Below are 9,857 nucleotides of genomic sequence, written 5' to 3'. Positions count from 1 at the left end.
TTGATAATTTCATCCTTGAAGTCGGCAGAACACGTTAAGGTGTAAGGGCCCTTAGTTAATGGTTCCAGAATAGGTACTAGGAATTTAACAACCTTATAATTGGCTGTGTTAATAGAGGAAATAATAGGACGCACTGGGACATCGGTCTTGTGAACCTTGGGCAAACCGTACCTACATAATACCGTATGAAGAACCTTTAACAAACAAACATGGTATACATACGTTCGTCTATAGTACCATTTTGTTTCAATGCTCTGAGGAATCGGTTAATTTTATCCTCGGATATAATGATATTATACAAGTCAGGGGAGCCGAGTTTTTCAAATTTTGATGTATCATCAAGGATATTTTCCATTTTATTTATGTATTCATGTTTATTGTGAACAACCGTACCCCTACCTTTGTCCTCAGTTTCCGTTTATCATTTCCGTCATTGTTAAAAAATATCCACATTTATATATATATTTCTATGTAAAAATATAAAACAAAGACTTTCGAACACCTGAACGGTGTTCCTCATCAGTGTAACGTTAAAATGTAATGAAGAATATAGTTTCCCTCCGAAGAGCATCTAAAAAGGTGGGCGGGGCGAGAAAATAACAGCCCATCATCGAAGTGCTGGTTAGTGTTTTAGGTAATCCCAAACTCAACAGGCAGTTGCGCCAACCTCCTCGATCTCCGAACCTGTGAAGTTGCTCCTGCATAGGTGCCATAGTCGGAAACATCCACAGGGACGTCGGCTATCTGGAAAGAGAGAGGGGAAAGAGGAAGCAGACCATCGGGGTTCACATGGTCAACTTCAATTTTAAAATTAAAGTCTTTTAAGTATTGCCTGGCAATGAAACTGTTTATAAAAGGGTCTTCATTAGTAAACGACTTATTATCTTCAAAAGATATTCCCATGTTTTTTAGCGGCGCCTTCAACTGGTCTTCTCACGTGAGAATCGTTGCTTTTAAAAATAATTTGTGCACCATCCCAATTGATTCTGTGGTTTAAATTAAAACTATGAGCCACCAAAGCGCTGCCCTGTGCATGAAGATCATAGGCCCTTCTGTGTTCCCTTAATCTGACCTCTAATCCCCTACCACTTTCCCCGTAGTAACAACCACTGCAATCCTGACATGGAACCTTGTAAACACCGTTATTTCTCTTAGTATTGTTATTGTTCTTTGTAAGAGCTTTTGCCAAAGTGTTTTTGTAGGTATAAACAATTTGGTGCTTATATATAATCACCTACTTTTGAGATTTCATCGTGAAAGGACAACGATACACGTTTCTTGTCTTTCATTTCCTTATTATTTCTCGCCCCGCCCACCTTTTTAGATGCTCTTCAGAGGGAAACTATCCTCTTCATTACATTTTAACGTTACACTGATGAGGAACACCGTTCAGGTGTTCGTAAGTCTTTGTTTTATATATTTACATAGAAATATTTTTATATTTCTATGTGGATATTTTTCAACAATTTGTTTTCACGAAACTGTAAATTTCTTAAAAAAATTTCCTTTATTGCTTAATATTTTCTTGCATTGTGGGAAACGTTGTTCCTCACATTATCTTTCTAGGATACTCTTCATCCGCATCTCTCTCTCTCTCTCTCTCTCTCTCTCTCTCTCCTCTCTCTCTCTCTCTGAATTAAATAACGCTGTTGTAAAAGACTACAAAGTTTCAAATTTAAGTCAAAGACTTCCTTGGAAAAGTTATGGACCATTTTCTGACTTCGTAGTCTGATAGAAATTGAATTTGGAATGAATTTTGTAGCCAACTTTCGCGATGGACTTGACGACCTCTTGGATAAATTTTCCTTTTTCCTTACTGCCCCTTGGAGAATGTTGTGAATATGCTAGTGTCATACAAAATTGTCTTTCAATAACATTTTCATTCAAGAGCCATTTATCAATTGAAACAGATCCTATCCAAATTCATCAGTAAATAGGAAGATTCAGCTGGTTGATAAGTATATTTTAAGTGACTACAAAACTAAATTTTCAAACGGCTAATCATGGTTCTGTATATTTATCGCCAGACAAAAACAAGTAAGAAATGCGCATAAGTTTCTTGGCGCGGTCAGTTTTCTGTCGTGTATAATGCTGAATGCAACTCTCAGCCACGGCCCATGAAACTCTCAGCCGGCCGTGGTGGCCTGTGTTCTTGCGGTGCCAAACGCACGATTACGCCTAACTTTAACCGTAAATAAAATAAAAACTACTGAGGCTAGAGGACTGCAATTTGGTATGTTTGGTGATTTTGGGGTGGGGGGTTTGTTGGTGGATGATCAACATACCAGTTTGAAGGCCTCTAGCCTTGATAGTTTTTTGGATCTGAGGTCGGACAGAAAAAGTACAATACATCCATTTGTTTCAAATTAGGTGACAGCAAAACTATAAGTTTTCCTAAGCTTAGTGATTACTCGTGGCTAAATATTTGCCGGTTTCGTTATATTATATATATATATATATTTATATAGACTAATATATAGATATATATATATATATATATATGTATATAATATATTATGTTTTGACGAAGTGCCAAGCATCTGGGTACTACACTTGCCAATCATTAAATGAGTACCTCACAATGGCCAGACACCTGAACCTTCATCACAAATAAAATACAACTGAATACCAGTATTGCAGAAAATCAGACTTAGTTCATTAAAACAGGCGTGAGGTAATCTTATATACTAGGCTTACGTCTGTGGGAGCGACAACCTAGTTCAGCTGGGGGCACCATGGTGGATGGTGCCTACTTTGGATGGATTGTGACAACTTTATCCTTGCTGCTTAGATGATTGGCTGTGCCCATGCAGGGTGGGCATTGGGAGTGGCCAGTGTCTGCTGTCTTATGCCGGTGGGTACATTGCATGGAGTGTGGTCAATTATTGCAAGAATAGGGAAGCGGCACCCTAGGTCAGCTGGGGTGGGCACCATGGTGGGTGGTGCCTACTTTGGATGGCTTGTGACAACTGTATCATTGCTGCTTAGATGATTAGCTTTGCCCATGTAGGGTGGGCATTGGGAGTCGGCAGTGTCTGCTCTCATATGCCTGTGGGCTCCTTGCATGGAGTGCGGTCAATTATTGTGTGAATAGGGAAGCGGTAGCTACAGTTATTAGTACATGTATCTGTATAGGTATAAGCATCTTGATTTTAGTTATATTCAGAGTTTCGGTGAATACCATTATTTATATGTGAATATTACTTGAATCTGAGTAAATATCATCTATATGTGCACATTTCATTGATTCTGTATTCTGTAATGGTGGGAATTCCTCTTTTCTATCTGTTTCTATTTTATCTTGCCTTTCTCGTATGTCTCTCTCGCTTGTCGAAACTGTCTCAGACAAATTGATCAGATTTGGGTGAGGCTTTTCTTCGTCAAGCGTAAAACATACACTTCTGATTATCCTGTTTCAGGCTGATCTTTCCTTCACTGCTGTCTAGTATTATTCCACATCTTTTCATTAAATTAAATGAGATTATTACTTGTGTTGCAAAAAATCTGTTTTTTAGAACTAGAAAACTTTCGACAAATATGTGTGACAAAATGTCTATTTCTAAGTTCACTTTTCCTAGACTTCTAGTTTGTTTACCCGCTATTTCTTTTATAACTTTATTTTGACTCTGAATCAGAGTTTCTGAAATGCCTTAATATCTGGTTTAAGTTGATTAATCTATTATATTCACTGTACTGCCTGAATCTATAAGTACAGTACATGTCTTTCCACTTATTGGAATCTTCACAATAGGCAAATCCTTTCTGTTTGTTTCTTCTTCTTTCATGGAGAATACTACTTCTTTGCTATTTATGTAGGAAAATGCGGACGAACCTTCATTTTCCACATTAGTTATTTCTTCTTTTTCTCTTCTATCATCTTCAAGGGAATTATTTTCTTTCTTCGGTGAAGGGGTTAACTGTCCCTGGCTTGAAGAGTTATGTGGATTTGGACGGCTGTTATTTACTTCTATTACTTCCTTATTGGTTCCCTTATTAGTGAACCAACAGCTTTTGGTTAAATGCCCAACCTTCTTGCAAATTGCACAGCTTCTAGGCTTCCTGCGCTCATCAGTGGAATGATTCGTATACCCGCAATTTTCACAAGCTGCCTTTGGTCTTACTCCTTGAGCTGAATAGTTTCCTTGACTTGAACTATCTGTGTTTGAAGATTGATCAGGCCTATATGTCATGGGTGGACCATTCCTTGAATAACTGTCTTCCTTTCTGGTTAGGATTCAATTTTCTGTTATAAGTTTTCCCTTGAAAAGGAGTGGATCTATTCTTTGCTTGTCTGGCATTATTATTCGTTCTATTTGAATGGTTATCATTTCTGCCTTTCCTTTCATTTAGTTTTTCTATTACCCCTACAAGTTCCTTGGAAAAATCAATCTCTGCCTTCTGTATTTCTTGTTTCAATTTAAATTTTTCGAAAGGCCTTCTTTTCCTTTTCTTCTAGAGCATTATATATGTTCCATGTGCCAAGTAGTTTAAGACGTATCTTACATTAACTAATCCCCTTTCATCATCACCAAAATGTCTTATCTCTAATGGTGATGTTTGTAGACTTAAAATCTTCTAATATTTTAGCTATGGCATTTTCAACATTTGCGTAGAGCTCTGCCACGGATTCATATTGGGGATTTAGGAACTTAGTAATATTATGTAATGTATCTTCTTTACTCACGGGCTCCCAGAGCATCAAACAAATTGTTTTGAATTCATCATATTTAGTTAATTCGCTGAAACTACCAGAATTAAAAGTTTGATGTGCATCACCATGTTCTGAACTAACGAGAAGCAAGGCTTCATTAATTTTAGCTCTTTCATCTGTTATTCCCCCTGAAGATATGCGGCTGTCAGCATCAGCTAACCAATTATTAACTGTATATGCTTCTAGTTTACTTTTGTTTCGAAACGTGTTAGTACTACATATTAGTAATTATATTATTTGTATTATGGGCACTGTTATGATTACTGTTATTTGTGTTATTAGGGTTAGTATATACTTCCTTGAATCACCAAGGTTTGCGAAACTGGAACTGGGATTCTACTGCGTCTGTCTGGTGTTGGTCTTAAATTGTATGAGCTATCTCTGACAGTGTCGAGTAATTCGTTAAAGGCACTTCGCTTGCCTTTATCGCTGCCTGCAAATATATTGGATTTGTGTTAAAATCCTATTAATGAAATGGAATGCCTGGTTGTATCTAATACGAGACTGTCGCCATTAACGAGGTTTACGGAGTTATTCACGTTTAGGACTCTTGTGTATGAGAATTTATATTCCCGTTGATCACAACGCCTTTCATGTACCTGAATGCAAAGTCATTACTGCTATTTAGTGTGCAGAGTCTGAGCCTAAATAGATGGAAGGTCATCTGTATAACTATTATTCTCACCCCCCAAACAAAGATTAGCAGTGGTCACAAGAAGTTATTAGCCGACTGTATAAGCACGAGCGCGCGCGCGCACACACACACACACACACACACACACACACACACACATATATATATATATATGTAATGTGTGTGCATGCATGCATGCATGCGTGTATGTTTCCCGTACTTTATGCATGTGCCAATGTATGGTTGCATGCCCTTATTAAACATATCTTTGTACACATACACACAGACACATGTATATGTGTGTGCGAGTATGTGTGCGTTAAAATTTGATTAAAAAAAAAAACAGGCAAATGTGGGGTCCACTTTATTTATTCATTTTCCTTCTGAAAGATTGGTAGAGAAAACTCAAAACTAATATCAGATTTTGAGTTATTATGAGACTGCTATTGCATAAGGAAGACCAACATACAAGATCCTTCAAGATTCTTCTTCCGTAAATCGAAAAGGTCTTATGAAGTGGTACAGATTTTTTTACTGATGCTCATCGACGTTGGGATGGCAGTTTTTAGTTTTCTGTCAAAGAAAACTGTTGAGATAACTTTGTCGGTCTGTCCGTCCTCAGATCTTGCAAATTACTGAGGCTAGATGGCTGCAAATTGGTATGTTGATCATCCACCCTCTAATCATCGAACATACCAAATTGCAGCCCTGTAGCCTCAGTAGGTTTGATTTTATTTAAGGTTAAATTCAGCCAAAATCGTGGGGCTGGCATAGGTATAGGGCAGGCCACCACCAAGCCGTGGCTGAAAGCTTCATGGGCCGCGACTCTTACAGAAAATTCTATTGCGCAGTAGAAACTTTGGCGTACTTTTTATTGGTTTTATTTTAAGTCTACTCTATTCATTTTAAATGAACTGTGCGATTCACGCTTGATGAACATAAAATTATTTCGCCAAAATATCGAGCAAACGGAAACGAGTTACTGGAAAGAGATGAAGATTCAGGATATGAATTCTACAAAGGTAAGAATGCTACTTGGCGGTGTTCCTTGTCCTCACCAGATAATGAAAATTGCTTGACCATAGAAACCGGTTCCACGAAACCCTTTTGAAAGATGGAAAATTGGTGTTGTCATATCCAGCCGGTTCCAGGACGTCTACAGTATACTTCACGATTAGGATTCTTAACTGGAAGGGCTCTTGAAAATTCACCCTCATTTTATGGAATTACTCGTAATGTTATATTGATATTGCGTGCTGTTATATAAATTCCCCATGTACATGCATGCAACTTTATTCACAACTCAACATGACATCATTATATAGTATATAATGTTGTCATATTGAGTTGCGAACAATGTTGCATGTATATACATGGAGAATTTATATAACATCACACAATATCAATATAGCAGTATATAATATATACTGCAGTTTGTAAGTCTGTATCTTATGGCTACAGACAATAAAAGAACCATCCATTGGTTACACATGCAGTGCTGAAAAAAATATACTTTTAACAAAATCCCTGTAGCGGTTAGTGCAATCAGTGTACCTCACGCGGTGCACTGTAGGCAATGTATAATTTGAAGGTTCTCTGCACCATTCCTTCGGCTCATAGTTGCAACCCCTGTCTTTCCTTTTACTTTACCTCCGTTCATATTTTTCTGCCATTAGACTTTCCTCCCTCTCCTAACAATTGTTTTATAGTGAAACTGCCAAGTTTTATTCCTTTTAAGGCTTTAAAACCTCATTTACCCTCAATTTCCTTTTCAGCGCCGAATGACCTCATAGGTCCTAGTGCTTGGCCTTAGGCCTATTTTTTTTCAATTTCAACTTATAAGAAAACCAAATAAAGACAAAAAAGTAAGGAAAAAAATAGCAATCGATTCAAAAGCCTAGAATTCACATCTGTACATTTGATAAAACGTCTTTTATTTTCTCGTCGTTATGAATTTCTTAAAATAATTTCATAAAGAAAGCTCACAAACTGACTTATCTTCCCCTTCTGTTTATCTCAATTACGTCCCGGTAAGCTATCCTTAGGGGAATTTATGGCCTCCCCTCTTTCCTTTGCCACTTCCTAACATATTCCCAGTGCTACGTTGGCATTAGGATTGTGCAGACGAAGAGCATGCATAGTTATATGTTATATACGGTCTGTTATACAAATTCAATTTAGACACTAAGTTGGACATCCCGCAAAGCGTCCCTTCATGAATTTCAAAGACTAACATCGGCACTGCAGTTTCAGAGGGATTTCCAACCCGACGCGAGAGACATTGTAATCGCTTCGATATCTCGAGTGATATCCAGGCTTTAACGTTAAAGCCTTTTGTAAAAAGGGTAACATAAGGGAAGAAAATATAATACGAGTAAAGAATTGACGTTTGATTTGACTGAAAGGCCAAGTGCGATTACTTGTTTATCACAGGATTTAATATTTTCATCTCAAGATCATTTCCAATTTGCCAGATAACTGAATGGTTTATAAATATAATTTCTGGTGAGCAGGGTTACAAGATTATGCTCCTGAATTAAACACTTTTAACTTTCAAGTGGCTACAGGAGAATTCTTTTATATTCAACCTGAAACCATTCATACTTCACTCTCGCTTTTAAAGATTTCAGAAAATGGCTGAGTAGGAATTTCATTTCTTACTACGCGTATTTATTTAGAAAGAGAATTCAGATCAGTTGTTTGATAGTGTCCCTGTCTCCATTAACATTTCTCCCGTGTCTTGGTAGCGCCTTGCCTGTGTTAGCATATTCCATAGGAAAGCTTCTGCACAGTACCAAGGCAGTGTACATGGCAGACAATATTCCCTGCAAACAAACCGGGTTGCGTCAGGTCATCTTGAGAGCCAGGGTTTCTTGTTTTAGGTTTTCTGTATCCCGGGATTTCGGGACAAGTTTGTTTGAGCCTTCTCGGGAAATCCCGGGGGGGTGGGGGGGGGGGGGGATTACCGAGATTAGGCATAATAACAAATGCCCTATGAAAATCAACATCTGGAACTTGTTGAATTTCATGCTACATATTATCATTTTCATTCAACTAAGGAAATCTTGATGGTATATTCTGGTACTTTATCATGTTTATAATTGGAAGTTTGAACAGAGATTGATATGAATTATATGATTTTACTAACGTACTAAGGAGTAAAATTATACGCAGCATGACAAAGACTTTATTGTTCAATACATGAGTAACATTTGCACATTCTTAGTGGAAATGTAATACCTGAAAGGATAAAAGATTCGTAAGTCCAGTTAAGCTCATCATAGTTCACAGGGAATTGTAGATAATAGTTCTTAGCCCTACGGTGAGCATAACAGGCCTTACGATTGTCGTATCCTTTTGTGAATTCAGGCTTTGTTGTTCATGAAATAACTTTTCAGGAAGCATAAGCAGTCAATACTTTTGTCTATCAGCCTTGTTCTTAGTTTGTTAATTAAAAGCCCAGCAGCCGAGAAAGCCCTCTCAGCTAGAATTGACGTTGGTGGCACAGAGTGGCGGGCCTGAAATAACTTCTCTAAATTATGTGTCCTCTCCCCGGTTGCCTAAAATAAACTGGATTCTTTCCCAATATACCGGAAGCCATATTCCCTCCTATTTGTACCTTGAGCCAGTTCTATTGCTGCCTGAAGTTTGACGGTTAGTGTCGTTTTTGCATCTGAAGACATCTGACGAGACTAGAGGATGGCTATACAATTTGCAGTTCCTCCTGGGTGGCGGTGCTGACTGCAGTTTCTTGATAACATTTTTTAGCTGCTTCCATGAGGATGTACACTGATCTTGGTGAACTTGTTAGTCCTTCAGCACTAGTAGAATTATCATAAGGCCTACAAGAACTAAACTCCTTTTATTTATTCTTTTGTGTAGGGAACTTATAAGAGTCTTTGAAAATGGAGAATTCTGTTCATACAGTGTAAATGAATTTACCCTCAGAAGCAATCGCTGCAACATGTCTACTAAGCTATTCAACCTAGTTTCTGAGGTCAGTTTCAGCTTCAATTGTTTCCCATACTCACTCACAACATGCTTCCGTAGTTTTTCTTTTTTGTTGGTGATCGTTTACAGATTTTCACAATTCTCCAAACTTTTGCTTACTGCTACAGACAGATCAATGGGCTGCGTCTCATCGTCTTCCAGTTCTAATCTCACCGTATTTTCTAACTCATCGACTGACACTAATTCTAAAACATTACTCAACTCCTCTTCTTCAGTTTCTAAAAAAGTTAAGTATATTCTAAAAACGTTAAGTATATTTTATTTTAACCAGACTACTGAGCTGATTAACAGATCTCCCAGGGCTGGCCTGAAGGATTAGATTTTTTTATTTACGTGGCTAGGAACCAATTGGTTAACTAGCAACGAAACCTACAGTTTATTGAGGGATCCGAATCAAATTATATCATGAAATGAACTTCTAATCATCAGAAATAAATTCCTTTGATTCCTCATTGGCGGCAGCTGGGAGCGAACTCAGGCTACCTGAATTAGAGGCGAATA

Source organism: Macrobrachium nipponense, chromosome 8 (genome assembly GCF_015104395.2).
Source record: "Macrobrachium nipponense isolate FS-2020 chromosome 8, ASM1510439v2, whole genome shotgun sequence".
In the NCBI taxonomy this organism is placed as follows: Eukaryota; Metazoa; Arthropoda; class Malacostraca; order Decapoda; family Palaemonidae; genus Macrobrachium; species Macrobrachium nipponense.
This window is presented reverse-complemented; position numbering follows the sequence as displayed.